The sequence below is a fragment of the Bos taurus genome, chromosome 21 (assembly GCF_002263795.3).
Source record: "Bos taurus isolate L1 Dominette 01449 registration number 42190680 breed Hereford chromosome 21, ARS-UCD2.0, whole genome shotgun sequence".
NCBI classification, from domain to species: domain Eukaryota; kingdom Metazoa; phylum Chordata; class Mammalia; order Artiodactyla; family Bovidae; genus Bos; species Bos taurus.
The window spans coordinates 35,127,350-35,143,567 of NC_037348.1; the positions used below are offsets into that span (position 1 = coordinate 35,127,350).

At 40.9% G+C, this 16,218-nt stretch overlaps 1 protein-coding gene across 7 annotated transcripts in view; it reads right to left on the reverse strand.

The window, feature by feature from the left end:
- The window catches only part of STXBP6 (syntaxin binding protein 6), a 281,001-nt gene that overhangs the window by 102,413 nt on the left and 162,370 nt on the right, over positions 1-16,218 (reverse strand).

Consider the following 16,218-nt stretch of genomic DNA (forward strand, 5'->3'; position numbering starts at 1 on the left):
CCAGTAATGCTGAAGAAGCTGAAGTTGAATGGTTCTATGAAGACCTACAAGACCTTTTAGAACTAACACCCAAAAAAGATGTCCTTTTCCTTATAGGGGACTGGAATGCAAAAGTAGGAAGTCAAGAAACACCTGGAGTAACAGGAAAATTTGGCCTTGGAATACGGAATGAAGCAGGGCAAAGACTGATAGAGTTTTGCAAAGAAAATGCACTGGTCATAACACCCTCTTCCAACAACACAAGAGAAGACTCTACACATGGACATCACCAGATGGTCAACACCGAAATCAGACTGATTATATTCTTTGCAGCCAAAGATGGAGAAGCTCTATACAGTCAGCAAAAACAAGACCAGGAGCTGACTGTGGCTCAGATCATGAAATCCTTATTGCCAAATTCAGACTTAAATTGAAGAAAGTAGGGGAATCCACTAGACCATTCAGGTATGACCTAAATCAAATCCCTTATGATTATACAGTGGAAGTGAGAAATAGATTTAAGGGCCTAGATCTGATAGATAGAGTGCCTGATGAGCTATGGAATGAGGTTCGTGACATTGTACAGGAGACAGGGATCAAGACCATCCCCATGGAAAAGAAATGCAAAAAAGCAAAATGGCTGTCTGGGGAGGCCTTACAAATAGCTGTGAAAAGAAGAGAAGCGAAAAGCAAAGGAGAAAAGGAAAGATATAAACATCTGAATGCAGAGTTCCAAAGAATAGCAAGAAGAGATAAGAAAGCCTTCTTCAGCGATCAATGCAAAGAAAGAGAGGAAAACAACAGAATGGGAAAGACTACGGATCTCTTCAAGAAAATCAGAGATACCAAAGGAACATTTCATGCAAAGATGGGCTCGATAAAGGACAGAAATGGTATGGACCTAACAGAAGAAGAAGATATTAAGAAGAGATGGCAAGAATACACAGAAGAACTGTACAAAAAAGATCTTCATGACCCAGATAATCACGATGGTGTGATCACTCAGCTAGAGCCAGACATCCTGGAATGTGAAGTCAAGTGGGCCTTAGAAAGCATCACTATGAACAAAGCTAGTGGAGGTGATGGAATTCCAGTTGAGCTATTCCAAATCCTGAAAGATGATGCTGTGAAAGTGCTGCACTCAATATGCCAGCAAATTTGGAAAACTCAGCAGTGGCCACAGGACTGGAAAAGGTCAGTTTTCATTCCAATCCCAAAGAAAGGCAATGCCAAAGAATGCTCAAACTACAGCACAATTGTACTCATCTCACATGCTAGTGAAGTAATGCTTAAAATTCTCCAAGCCAGGCTTCAGCAATATGTGAACTGTGAACTTCCTGATGTTCAAGCTGGTTTTAGAAAAGGCAGAGGAACCAGAGATCAAATTACCAATATCTGCTGGATCATGGAAAAAGCAAGAGAGTTCCAGAAAAACATCTATTTCTGCTTTATTGACTATGCCAAAGCCTTTGACTGTGTGGATCACAATAAACTGTGGAAAATTCTGAAAGAGATGGGAATACCAGACCACCTGACCTGCCTCTTGAGAAATCTGTATGCAGGTCAGGATGCAACAGTTAGAACTGGACATGGAACAACAGACTGGTTCCAAATAGGAAAAGGAGTACATCAAGGCTGTATATTGTCACCCTGTTTATTTAACTTATATGCAGAGTACATCATGAGAAATGCTGGATTGGAAGAAACACAAGCTGGAATCAAGATTGCTGGGAGAAATATCAATAACCTCAGATATGCAGATGACACCACCCTTATGGCAGAAAGTGAAGAAGAACTAAAGAGTCTCTTGATGAAAGTGAGAGTGGAGAGTGAAAAAGTTGGCTTAAAGCTCAACATTCAGAAAACGAAGATCATGGCATCCGGTCCCACCACTTCATGGGAAATAGATGGGGAAACAGTGGAAACACTGTCAGACTTTATTTTTCTGGGCTCCAAAATCACTGCAGACGGTGACTGCAGCCATGAAATTAAAAGATGATTACTCCTTGGAAGGAAAGTTATGACCAACCTAGATAGCATATTCAAAAGCAGAGACATTACTTTGCCAACAAAGGTTCGTCTAGTCAAGGCTATGGTTTTTCCAGTGGTCATGTATGGATGTGAGAGTTGGACTGTGAAGAAGGCTGAGCGCTGAAGAATTGATGCTTTTGAACTGTGGTGTTGGAGAAGACTCTTGAGAGTCCCTTGGACTGCAAGGAGATCCAACCAGTCCATTCTGAAGGAGATCAGCCCTGAGATTTCTTTGGAAGGAATGATGCTGAAGCTGAAACTCGAGTACTTTGGCCACCTTATGTGAAGAGTTGACTCATTGGAAAAGACTCTGATGCTGGGAGGGATTGGGGGGCAGGAGGAGAAGGGGATGACAGAGGATGAGATGGCTGGATGGCATCACTGACTCGATGGACGTGAGTCTGAGTGAACTCCGGGAGTTGGTGATGGACAGGGAGGCCTGGCGTGCTGCGATTCATGGGGTCGCAAAGAGTTGGACACGACTGAGTGACTGATCTGATCTGATCTAATCTGAATGCAATGCAGGCAGTCAATGAACACTTTGTGCATAAAAGAGTAAATAAAAAAGAAAGAAAGAGGTAAGTGGACAGAGAGAAAGGGAAGGAAAACAAGAAGAGAGGGAGGGAGGGAAGAAGGGAGGACAGGAGCAAGGGAAAAGAAAGAAAAGTTCTATGTAGAAATCCTGAGTTTAGGATTTATTTTTAAATTAAATCAACTTTGTATTCTGTATTTGTGTATCTGTCTGTTTACTTTGCTTTAGAAATTTCAGAGGTTGCCAGAGGACTTGGGAAATGGGCCAGATGCTCCTATCCTCTAATGGGAAAATCAGAGAAAGAAAGAAAACGTGGGGCTGCATCCTCAGAAGGCGATCCTGATTCTGGGCCAGCCACACCACACCAGAGACAGTCCCTCTTTCCAGAAGAGCCAAGCAAAGGACAGGGCCCATTCCAGGGCCACCTCAGCCTCTGTGAGCATTTGGAGCAGACTGTCAGAGCAGGTGTCTGTCCCTGCACTTGGGCTCAGGTGTCATCCTGACAGCCCTGAGTGGCTCTGCGGCTCCCACATGGCTCCATCTGGCCCACGGCCCCAAAAGCTGCTGAGCCTCAGAAGCCACCAGGGAGGATAATAGACGTGAGGCTTGCTGCCAAGGTACCACTGAGCAGGGGCTTGGAGGGAAGCAGGAGGGAGCTGAGTGGACCCTGTACATTCTCAACTATCAATTACTGCAAATAGAACTCCCACAGTCCTGGAAAGGGAGCACGATGAGCCTCATTTTTCACATCCCATTGCTCTGAAGAGCTCTTTGGGGAGATGTGCAATAAGAAGCAGGGCCCAGAAACGGCACTCTCAGCAGCAAGGTGCGCTAGGATCTCAGCCTCCAGGTGATGGTGTAGGGCAGCCTACCGGCTCAGGTGTTGACAGAGATGTTGGCTGTCCCGATGGTTAATTATGATCCAATGGTAGAAATGTTAATGGAGAAGAAAGAGAACCTGACCTTGCACATGATACAATACAGCTCTAACTACGTATATATATATACACACACACACATACATATACATATATATTTTTTCAGATTCTTTTCCATTATTTGTCACTGTTGTTGTTCAGTTGTGTCCGACTCTTTGCGACCCCATGGACTGTGGCATGCCAGGCTTCCCTGTCCTTCACAATCTCCCACAGCTTGCTCAAACTCACGTCCATTGAGTCGGTGATGCCATCCAACCATCTCATCCTCTGTCATCCCCTTCTCTCCTTCTCTCAATCTTTCCCACATCAGAATCTTTTCCAATGTGTCGGCTCATCCCATCAGGTGGCCAAAGTATTGGAGCTTTTCCATTATAAGTTATTTCAAGATATTGAGTATAGTTTTCTGTGCTATACAGTAGGTCCTTGTTAGTTATTTTATATATAGTAAGGTGTGTATGTTAATTCCATGCTCCTAATTTATCCACCTCTCCTTTCCCTTTGGTAACCCTAAGTTTGAAGAACTTAACCATTCTTAAATCCACTTTGGCATGGCATGGGGGCATGTGTGTGCTCCGTCGTGACTGACTCTTTGCGACCCCATGGACTGTAGCCCACCAGGCTCCTCTGTCCATGGGATTCTCCAGGCAAGAATACTGGAGTGGATTGCCATTCCTTCCCCTAGGGGATATTCCTGACCCAGAGATCAAACCCACATCTCCTGGGTCTCCTGCACCGCAAGTGGATTCTTTACTGCTGAACCGCCAGGGAAGCCTAAATTCACTTTACAGATGGAGTAATAAAGGTACACAGAAATTAAGGAATGTATCCAAGATCACACAGATAGGACATGGCAGACCTATGATGATAACAAAGCCATTTAGCTTGAGTCCATGTTCTAACTTGCCAGGTGTCAGAGATCCTCTGACACTTAGAGAGATCCTCAAACACTTAGAGTGTCAGAAAGAATAGTATATATAACAACAATGACAAAACCATATGTGTGCAAAATGAGGGGTATTTAAGACGGGTGTGTAATCTCCAGTTACAACTAAACTCTTGTGAGTAATCACCAACAGAGAATCCTAACAAACAGCAATTGGGGCTGGCAGGGATACTCACTAATCCCATACTTCATTCCCCTGGGTTCAAATGGGAATGAAGTATATGCCCTCCCCCACTAATATTTACCAGAAATTCCAAAGTGAGAGAGTAGACCTCCCTAATGACATTCAATATAAAAACATAAATCTCAGTTAAGGAACAGCAAGCTTTACAGTAAAATCTGGGCTTGCACTTCAATCCATTCATTTCTCTTTTGCGGTAAATGACATCTTACAAAAAGACCACAAAATATAAAATCTTACAAAAGACCTTACCATTTGTCTTTTGGACAAATGACATCTTACACAAAAAGACAATACAATGGTAAAATATAAATAAGAATAAAAATCGCAGTCAAGGATAATAAAAATATGTATGCAGCACCAAACCAGAGAAAAAGAAAATGATCTATATCTCTATGGTAAAAGCAGTATGGACCTGATTAAGTCATGTTGGAGAATTTCATCTTTATTTCAGAAATTAAGCAGGACTATTATGATTAAATTTGCATTTGAGAAGTAAAACCTTCCTGGCAGAGGTGAGGACTTCCTGAATGGAAAGGGACAGAAAGACAAAAATCAATTTGGAAAGCATCTTGGTGTTTTACAAGAGAGAAGACATAGGTCTGGAAGAAACAAAGCAAAAATGATGAGGATTTGGTAACTGGCTTAAATGTAAAAGGTGAAAAGGAAAACTAGAAGACCAAGTTCAATTCTAAGGTTTCTAGCTTAGAGAAAGAGAGAGAGGGTGATATAGTCATTCACGGAAGGGAAGCCAGGAGGTGCTGTGTGGTGCCTGGATTCAGGTCAGGTGGAAATATTTAATTGGCAGTCTGGCAGGGTAGAGTGGGCAGAGGACCAGAGACAGTCTAGTTAACTGCAGGAGAAGAACCAGGGCAGGCCTGTCTCCTAGGAACAGGAAGTTAATGTTGGTTAGAAGAGCTCTAAACAGATCCCACGTCACCAAATTCCCAGAGCATGTGGCATTTTCTTTGGACTATATCCATAGTCTGAGAGTTGGCTTTGCCCACATGTGTACGCTTTATGGGGTATTTGTTTTCTCATATCTGACAACTCTGCTCAAGTATGAATAACTTCCCTATAGGCCAGTGGGGTAGGGGCCCCCTCCTCCAGCCTAAGGAACCTTTGCTTGTGCTACAGAGTGGCAGCTACCAAGCAGAAGGAGAATATAGCTTCCTGCTAGCGAAACTTCCTTGAAACTTTAAAAGCTCCCCTTTCTAAAGCTACTCTTTTTTTTTCAAACTGATGCTCATGAAATTTTCTCTAGCTCCTTCTATCTCATATGCCAGTAGCTTTATGATATTTGCCTTGAGCCTGTCTGGAGATTTTTCTCTGCCTCTCAGGTATTAGTTCTGACCTCTAAAATAAGATTCTAAGTAAATAATGCCAAGTCAATATCTATTTTCATCTCAATCCCAACCACTGTCAATATGTCAAGCACCTTCAATGCCTCCAATAAATGCTTTCCTCACTGAAATCAGTCTAATTTATAGTTGGTCAACATAGTGGCATTTTCCAATATCAACAGCAAAGGAGCAAGATACAGAATATAAAAATGTCCAGGTTCTTTCCTTCTGAAATGGCCATTTGATTGACTACAGCCATGCAACTAATTTAAGAAGTCACAGGAAATTCCCCCATATTATGCTCTTTATCCCTTTCTATCTGTCCCATTAAGAGTCATCAGAAGTGATTTCAGTGTAATGGGCTTATATCTCCTATAGACTGTTGCTCTTTCTCTCTCTGACTTAAATCACAGCCTGGGCACACTGCATCTGTGCTCAGGGAAAGTGCTCTTGGAGCCTTCCTTCTCTTTTCTAAAGAGCTGTAGTAGCATCCAGGCACTCCCAGTGGTGTGTCCTTATATTGGGCAAGCTGCCCATGTGCCAGATGATGTCTCATAGCAGTCCAGATACACACAGAATTGAAGTTATACTCATTCACACACTACACAAAGATAGAATTGAAAAAATAAAAATTCTATCAAATGCACAAGAGATAAGGCACTGTTCCAACTACAATAGTAAGTTAAGACACTGAGAACTTTAAAAGTGGCAGCTGGAGCAGTGATAGAATGTGGGCTCCGGAGTCAGCTCACGTGGGCTGACATTCCTGCCCCACTTCTCATTAGCTGTGTTACCATGGACACACTTGCCTAACCTCTCTGGGCATGTGGGTCCTCACTAGTAAATGAGGCAAAGAATATATTTTCTTTCAGGGCTTTCTTGAGGATTAAATGAGATAATTTATGGAAAGTGATTAACACAGTTCCAGCACACAGAACTACAGAACTCACTGAACATCAGTGACATTAAGGTTTATGTTTATCAACGTCATTCTTATCAGAAACCAAAAGAGAAGAGTCTGCGTATCTTTGGTAGGCTGTCTCCAACATCAGAAATCAATGGGCAGGAGAACTTCTGAAATGACTGTTTTGAGCAGAGGATGTCATAGATGAATTCTTTAGCCCTTCAAGTTCAAAATCCAGAATCCTCAGATTAACTTCCTGCCAATCTGCTGGCACTTTTTACCTGGTTTTGCATTGGCCATGGCTGTTTCCCACACTTAGATGGTCCTAAAGGCATGACTGACTCCAGTTCTGCTCTACCAAGGAGCTGCCTATATACTTGTTACCAGACACTATTCCCTAATTACTGTCATCTATATAAGTCTAATTTCTAATGGAGCTATATAAAGGAGAAGAGATAAGGAAAACAAAGGCAGCACTTGTATGTGGACTGATGTTAAGGGCACGGTTTGGTTTCAGGTTCTGATTCTAGAGTCCTGGGGCAGCTGCTGCTTTTTTTCCCTTATTTATTTTTGGCTATGCTGGGTCTTCGTTGCTGACAGGCTTTTCTCTGGTTTTGGTGATCGAGGGCTATTCTCCAGTTGCGGTGCACGGGCTTCTCACTGTCATGGCTTCTCATTGCAGAGCACGGGCTCTAGGGCACATGGACTCAGTAGTTATGGCTCCTGGGTTTAGTTGCTCCGTGGCATGTGGGATCTTCCTGGATCAGAGATAAAACCCCTGTCTCTTGCATTGGCAGGATTCTTTACCACTGAGCCACCAGGGAAGCCCCTGGGGCAGCTTCTTATTTCAAGAACAGAATCTGCTGTCAAGCTCCTCACAGTCAAGGAGATGAAATAGAGCCATTTAAAGTATTAGAAGGGCTTCACTGGTGGTTTAGAGGTTTGTGTGTCCGTTAGTCATTCAGTCGTGTCTGACTCATTGCAACCTCATGGACTGTAGCCTTCCAGTCTCCTCTGTCCATGGAATTCTCCAGGCAAGACTCCCAGAGTGGGTAGCCATTCCCTTCTCCAGGGGATCTTCCTGACCCAGGGGTCAAACCTGGGTCTCCCGCACTGTGGGCAGGTAGGTTCTTTACTGTCTGAGCCACCTGGAAAGCCCCAAGGGGCTTATTAATGTTCAGTTACCTAGATCCCACTTACACCTGCTGAAAAAGAATCTCCTAGGAGAAGAGGAACCCAGGAATTTGTATTATAACAAGCAGCATTTCATGCACATAAGGCTCAAGAACCACTATTCTAGGGCTTCATAATTGAGTAAAGAACACACATATATAAGCTAGTCTAATGCCAGGCAGTCTTTGCTAGATGCCATAATAAAGACAAGAAGTACAGAGTCTGAACAAAAGAGAGTGTCATCCCAAACAGGGAAATCCAGGAGGACTTCCTGGAGGGAAGCTTGGGAGGCAATGAGGATGAACAGCAGAAAAAGAGCTGGGCTGGAAACAAGGAGCAGCAGAACACAAGTATGTCACTGGAAGAGGGAACCAGCTAAACAGAGCCCCCAGGAGTATAAGTCTGGAATTTGTTGGAGCAGATAAGCACAGCTGGGGCCCAAGTGAGTGGCTTGTGGGGAGAGGGTTATCGGATGAGAGACAGGATGGGAGGCCTTTCAATAATGCTGGATAGGGCCTGGGTTCCAGTGTCTCTGCCAGGAACTGCTACGGACAGCTTCTACAGAGGGGTCACAAGTGGATCTGAGCTTTGAGAAGCTGAGCCTGGTCTGGTGAATTAAAGGGTAACTCAGATCCATAATCCCTTGTCCATTTTCCAAAACCCAAAAAGCCTTGGAAACAAACTGATGGAAAACCTGCCACAGAATGAAGTGGGGTTACCTATAGCCATTATTTATCCAATTGACTGTGAATCTTTATGAATCCTGTTGCAAAATATTAATGTTTCATTAGGGGTGCTGCCTCCAAGGCCCATTTGGGGATATCATAATGTTTAGTTAATATACTATGTACAATTTCAAAATACATCTGGGAATAAGGTTTTGATAAAGAACCACAGACGTTTATGGGCTTCCCTGGTAGCTCAACTGGTAAAGAATCCACCTGCAATGCAGAAGACCCCAAGTTGATTCCTGGGTTGGGAAGATTCCCTGGAGAAGGGATAGGCTACCCATTCCAGTATTCTTGGGCTTCCTCAGTAGCTTAGACAGTAAAGAATCACCTGCAACACGGGTGATCTGGGTTCAATCCCTGGGTTGGGAAGATTCCCTGGAGGAGGGCATGGCAATCCACTCTAGTATTCTTGCCTGGAGAATCCCCATGACCAGAGGAGCCTGGCTGGCTACAGTCCATGGGGTCGCAAAGAGTCGGACATGACTGAGTGACTAAGCACAGCACAGCACAGCACAGCATGGACTCTTACAAACAGTGGGGAGGTGTACTGCCTGTGATGCTAAGAAACCAAGGAAACCTTTTAAGAGGTGATAGAGAAGTGTGAATAATCAGTGCCATCTTTCCTGGCAACCAATTTTCCAGGACCACTTAACCGATGTGGAGGTTTGTGTAAAAGGAAACGTGCCTTTGGAATAGAGCCTCCCAGGCGGCTCAGTGGTAAAGAATCCACCTGTCAGTGCAGGAGACACAGGAGACATAGGTTCGATCTCTGGGTTGGGAAGATTCCCCTGAATGAAGAAATGGCAACCCGCTCCAGGATTCTTGCCTAGGGAATCCCATGGACAGAGGAGGTTGGCAGGTTACAGAGTTGCTTGTGAAGAGTTGGATAGGACTGAGCACACAGGTATGCCTTTGGACAGTTTGACACTTAATATTCCTTCTCATTATTCTTATCAGTCCTTACCTCCCTATCTCTCCAAGTATAAACAAGCAAAGCCTGCTACTGCTGCTGCTAAGTCACTTCAGTCATGTCTGACTCTGTGCGACCCCATAGATGGCAGCCCACAAAGGCTGCAGTCCATGGGGTCTCTGGGGGTCGGACACGACTGAGCAAAGCCTAGGATGCTGCAAAATGAAAAACAGATGGTGAACCAACATAGACAGAGGTCGCTTCACCTTTACACAGCTGTCTGTGTACATGTGCATCTCTTTACCTCAAACTCAGCAATCTCAAGGCTGCAGAGCTCCTTAGAAATCATTTAGTTCAACTTGCTCATTTCCCCGATGAGGAAAATGATGCCAGAGCAGGTAAGTCATTTGCTAGATCACTCACATCAGAGGTTTTCTCAGAGTTTACTGAGTATCACAAGTTTCCATCTCTGACCACAGTCTCTTCTAGAGCAAGGAGTCTGTCTGCTGTGACTAAACACGGCCTTGAACAAGGGAGTATTTAACAAATACTCCTTGACAGTGATCCTCATTAGTATAATTGCACCACCAGGGAATATTACTGAAACTACAGGCTTTTCTAACCAAGGACCGAAATGTCAAGGGATTTAGGTTTAAGTTTTAGGCTATAACAATGGCTCATCTGAAAAAGAAAACTAAGGAAATAATCAGAAGTGTTTTTTTTTTTTTTTTCTTTAAAAGCATTAAGGTTTCTATAACAGCATTAAGTGTTAGATAAAGATAGATAGATGCACGTCCAAACTCTTAGAAAAACCAGAAGGACATAGAACTAGAATAATTGCCTAAACTCCACAAAATGAAGAGTTTCTAAGCTTAGAAACTACAGAAGAAATGACAATAGAAAAGATAACTGTCTACACTGTCATATATTTTTTATAGTTTTGAAAGATAATAACCAAAACACAAGGCAAAAATATAAGAGAAAATATTCTTGGCAAATATTTCATATATAAGTTGCATTCTTTTCTTTAAAAGAACCCACACAAATTAGTGGGGAAAATACCAACATTCTTAATTAAGGACATAAAACAGATACTTCCTAAAAAAGCAAATACCTTTACTAAGCAAACCCATAACCAAATGTTTAGGCACTGAACAGTGAAACACAAATAAAAACAGCAGTACTACAAAAGTTGCCTACAAATTGTCACTGATCAGAAAAATAATAACCAAATGCTGGTGGAATATGATGAAATAGACATCACATATTACTATTAGCAACAATTCTGGAAAGTTACTCGGCAAACTCTAGTTCTTCAAAATATTTATATCCTTTTGGCTTCCCTGGTGGCTCAGAGGTTAAAGCGTCTGGCTCCAATGCGGGAGACCAGGGTTCGATCCCTGGGTCTGGAAGATCCCCTGGAGAAGGAAATGGTAACCCATTCAAGTATTCTTGTCTGGAGAATCCCATGGATGGAGAAGCCTGGTAGGCTACAGTCCACGGGGTTGCAAAGAGTTGGACATGACTGAGAGACTTCACCCTCACCCACCTCCCCTTGGAAACCTAGCCTAAAGAAATAACAAAATCTGTAAACTTAAGCTTAAACATGATATTTTCTGCACCATTATTTATGGGGCTGAAAAATCATAAACAACCATGATGCACAACAATCTGGCAAAAGATAAATAACAAGAAGTACCTATTCAAAATAATTATGTAACCAGTGAGATGCTGTTTAATTAATCCTAGGTAATAACAGGAAAATGCTTATGACTGTGATTAATGAAAAGATTAGGAATCAAAATGGTTTTTAAAGAATGATTATAACTTGGAAAATAAATGATATTAACCTATGAATAGAAAAAAATAAAAGCTTGATTGGAAATTAAAAAAAATGATTATATCTGGGTGGTGAGCATGTAAGTCATTTAATTATTTTCTTCTTATTATTAACTTGTATTTTCCAAAATATCTTTGGATATTTTGACTTGGAAATTTATTTCAACTAAATTAAAGCACTGTATAAAATAAAAAGCCAATACTGATTTGTTTTCCTTCATATCCCAGTAAGAATGTCAAAAGATATTTCTTAGGAAATGATTTTAGAAAAAAACATTTTTAGGAAATGATTTTTGAAAGTTCAAATTAGCATAGCTAATACAGAGATATCTTAATTAACCCTTAAGAGAAACTGCTCTGTGCCAGGAGGAATCTGAATTGCTTTCCTGCCTCACTGAATCATGGTAACAAACTGGTGAGAGGGGGTGTTATAATTATCACTATCTTACAAAAGGCACTGAGAAAATGGGTAACTTACTCAGATGTCACACATCTAACTAAGAATTCTGAGTGATGCTCTTAAACACATACTACGCAGCCACCTATTGACCTCTGACCTGAGAGGTCCTTGGATATCATTAGAACCAACTCTCATAAAGAAAGAAGTACAGAGAATTTAAGTAACCTGCCATACAGCAAATTACCCAATAGGCAAACAGAGCATTTTACTTTGGCCACCTGACGCGAAGAGCCAATTCACTGAAAAAGACCCTGATGCTGGGAAGGATTGAAAGCAGGAGGAGAAGGGGGCAACAGAGGATGAGATGGTTGGATGGCATCACTGACTCAATGGACATAAATCTGAGTAAACTCAGGGAGATACTGAAGGACAGGGAAGCCTGGTGTGCTGCAGTTCATGGGGTCACAAAGAGTCGGACATGACTGAGCAACTGAACAGCAACAAATCAGAGCTCTATGTTTTACAGACTGTAAATTACAAACTTCAAGAAAGGTTAAAATGTATGCATACAATCTTAGTGCATCTGCTCAATTTTGTTTCTAATATAAAACTTTTCTTTTTCTATCTTTTTAGGATCTATATTAAGACATATTTCCCTGAAGCCCTAAGTTTAGCACATCTCAAGTTCCTTCTTCTCAGTTATATTTGAGAGCTACATTCCAACCCTGGTGGGATAATGCTGTCACAGAAATGTCTTTATTAAAGCACCTACTGGGTGTGGTACCACCCCAGGGTCTGTAGAAGAGACTCCGACAGAACTCTGAGCTATAGGAGAGCTGAGGAAGAGTCAAAACAAAATTTGCCAACAGCAAGAAAGAAACTCTGAGTTTGCTGATTTTATAATCTATCATGAAGTCCAAAATCAGCTCCAGGTTTTCCTCCTGGCATCTGGTACAGATTACAAGAGTCAGACCCCTGTTGGGAGAGCTCTGCACCAAATGACTGGGCCAAATGACAAGAGAAACTTTTGCAAAATTGTTCCCTTGAGCTACTGTGGCTTAGTCACGCCTAATTTTTCCAGTGTGCTATTTAGAGATTTCTGGACCTGTCTCCATGGGATCAAAAGAGGAAAAAAATGAAGTCCATATCAGACTCTGAAAATGATAGGATTCAACGATGTTACCATAAAAATCATAAAAATGAACTATCTTACCATCCAATCCTGAAGCATCAGCCTGGGCTATGAGGCAAATATACTGTATGTCTTCTCTAAAGGAAGCAGGACTCCCCACTGCCTTGCTTTCACTAAATATCAGAAATAAACGATGACCAGCAACATCTAAAGCAGAGCTGAAGGCAATAAAGATCAGGATGTCTGCTTAATTGGGAGAAGGAGGAGCAATTCTGCTTGTGGCAGCATAAACTGTATTATCTGAGGACAGACTGAATCTTGAAATTTATAACTTAGAGCAAAACATTTATATTTTAAAGCCAAATCTCAAAACTGAGAATTTAATTACTAGTCTTATTTTAAATAAATAGAGGAAAAGAATTTATTTAATTGGCCTGTATAGGTTTTTTGTTTTTGTTTTTGCCTTTTTCCTATTAAAAAGTAAGATTAAGTATAGAATATATTAACATTTTCTTTCATTATGTTTTCTACAATTAAGTTTCTCAAATCCAGTATGATGAGAACAACTATTTAAGATCATTTAGACATACACTTCTTTTAGATTAAAAAAAAAAAAGAAACCCACAACATGCCCACCATGTTGTCATGCATGCATTAATGAATGAGCTGATACATAAATAAGACTGGCAATACCATGTGAAGGCTATGATTTGGAACAACAAAAATATTTATACCTCTCCAAGTGGAGTGCAAAGTGTTACAAGCACTTGGAAAACTGTTGGCAGTTTCTGATAAAATTAAGCATAACATTCCTATGACCCAGCAATTCCACTCCAAGCTGTGTACCCAAGAGAAATGAGCTCACATCAAAGACTGAGCATGGAATGTACAAAGCAACTTTATTCAAAATGATCAAAAACTGGAAGCAACCCAAATGCACATCAGTGAGAGAAGGGATAAACACAGCAGTGCTTATCTATACATGCATACCTTTACTCCTCAGTAGAAAGGTACTATATACCAACACAAGCAACGATGCGGATTATTCTCAAAAGCATACTAAACAAAAGAAACCAGACCTAACAGAGTGAGCCCACACTGTATGATTCCACTTACATGAAGTTCATCAACAGGCAAAAGTAATCTACGGTGAGAAGAGCCAGAATAGTGGTTACATCTGAAGACTGAGGCCTTTGCCTGGGAAGGGGAACAAAGGAGCTTTCTGAGATGCCAAGAATGTGTTCTATATCTCAGTCTGGTGGGTATTCAAATAGACGTTCACATGTGTAAAATATCATTAAGCAGTACACTTGAGATGTACACATTTCACCGCACATGTGTAATCTCTCAGTAAAATAATGAACAACACCGAAGACATTGGTTTTCTTCTCTCTTTATTAATGAAAGATTCCATAAATTTATAGTACTTTCCAATTTTCAAAAGTTTCACATATGTGATTTTTTTTCATCTTCTACCCTGATACTTCTCCCCTCCTCACCCCCACCACTGATAATCATTAGTTTGTCCTTCATATTTGTGAGTCTACGTTTTTTTGTTTTATTCCCTAGCTTGTTGTAATTTTTATATTCCACATGTAAGTGATATATAGTATTTATCTTTCTCTGTATGACTTATTTCACTTAGCACAATGCCCTCCAAGTCCACCTACGTTGCTGTAAATGGCAAAAATGTCAGTCTTAATTACGGGTGAGCAGTATTCCACGGTATATGTACATCTTCTGTATCCATTCATCTGTTGATGCACACTTAGGTTGCTTCCATAACTTGGCAGTAAATGATACCGCTATGAACACTGGGGTACATGTATCTTTTAGAATTAGTGCCTTTGTTTTTTTGTATATATACCCAGGAACAGATACTATTATGTTACTTAATAACGGATATTATTATGTATGTTACTGTGGGTAACATACTATTTTCAGTTTTTTGAGGAGCCTCCATACTGTTCTCCACAGCGGCTGCACTAATTTACAACCCCACCAACAGTGTACGAGAGTTCCCTTGTCTCCAAATCCTGGTCAACAGTTGTTATTTGTGTTCATTTTGATGATAGGCATTCTGACAGGTGTGAGGTGATATCTCATTGTGATTCTGATTTGCATTTCCCTGATGACTAGCGATGCTGAGCATCTTTTCATGTGCCATCTGCATGTCCTCTTTTGCCCGTTTTTTAATCAAGTTTTTTTTTGATGCTGAGTTGTATGAACTGTTTACATATATTGGATATTAACCCCATATTGGTCATATCATTCACAAGCATCTGTTCCCATTCAACTGGTTGTCTTTTAGTTTTGCTGGTGGTTTCCTAAGCTTTGCAAAAGTTTTAAAGTTTATTTAGATCTCATTTGTTTATTTTTGTTTTTATTTCCTTTGCTTTGAGGGACAGACTTAAAAAATTTTTTTTAACATTTAATTATTTGATATTTGTGCATCCAAAAGCTGAAAATCTGATTATAGGTAAGAAATACCTTCTTTTATTTTTGGCTAATGAACGGGTAATGCTTTAGCTGCAAGAATGTCCACTGTAAAATTGCTTCTTACAAGTAAAAATTAGAAAAACAAATCTGAGTGTGCAATGATAGGGTTTTGGTTATGGGTACCTTTATGTGTTAGAATACTATACCTGATGTAAACAAAAATGTCACCATAATATATGCCATAGACAAGGAAAGATAAAATCTAGCAAAAACAAAAGCCAGGTATAACGACATTTATGGTCCCTTTTGTAACTCATCCATCCCAGCATTTCTCATGATGTGCTCAGCGTACAGATTCAACAAATAGGGTGATAGCACACAGCCCTGTCATACTCCTTTCTCAATCTTGAACCAATCAATTGTTCTGTACAGGGTTCTAACTGCATGAGTTACAACCTGGAATCAAGATAGGTGGGAGAAACATCAACAACCTCAGATATGCAGATGATACCACTCTAATGGCAGAAAGCAAAGAGGAAATTAAAGAGCCTCTTGATGAAGGTGAAGGAGGAGAGTGAAAGAACCAACTAAATATTAAAACTAAATATTAAAAAAACTAAGATCATGACATCTGGCCCCATTACTTTTGGCAAATAGAGAGGGGGAAAATGTAGAAGCAGTGACAGATTTCCTCTTTTGGGCTCTAAAATCACTGCAGATGGTGACTGCAGGCATGAAATCAG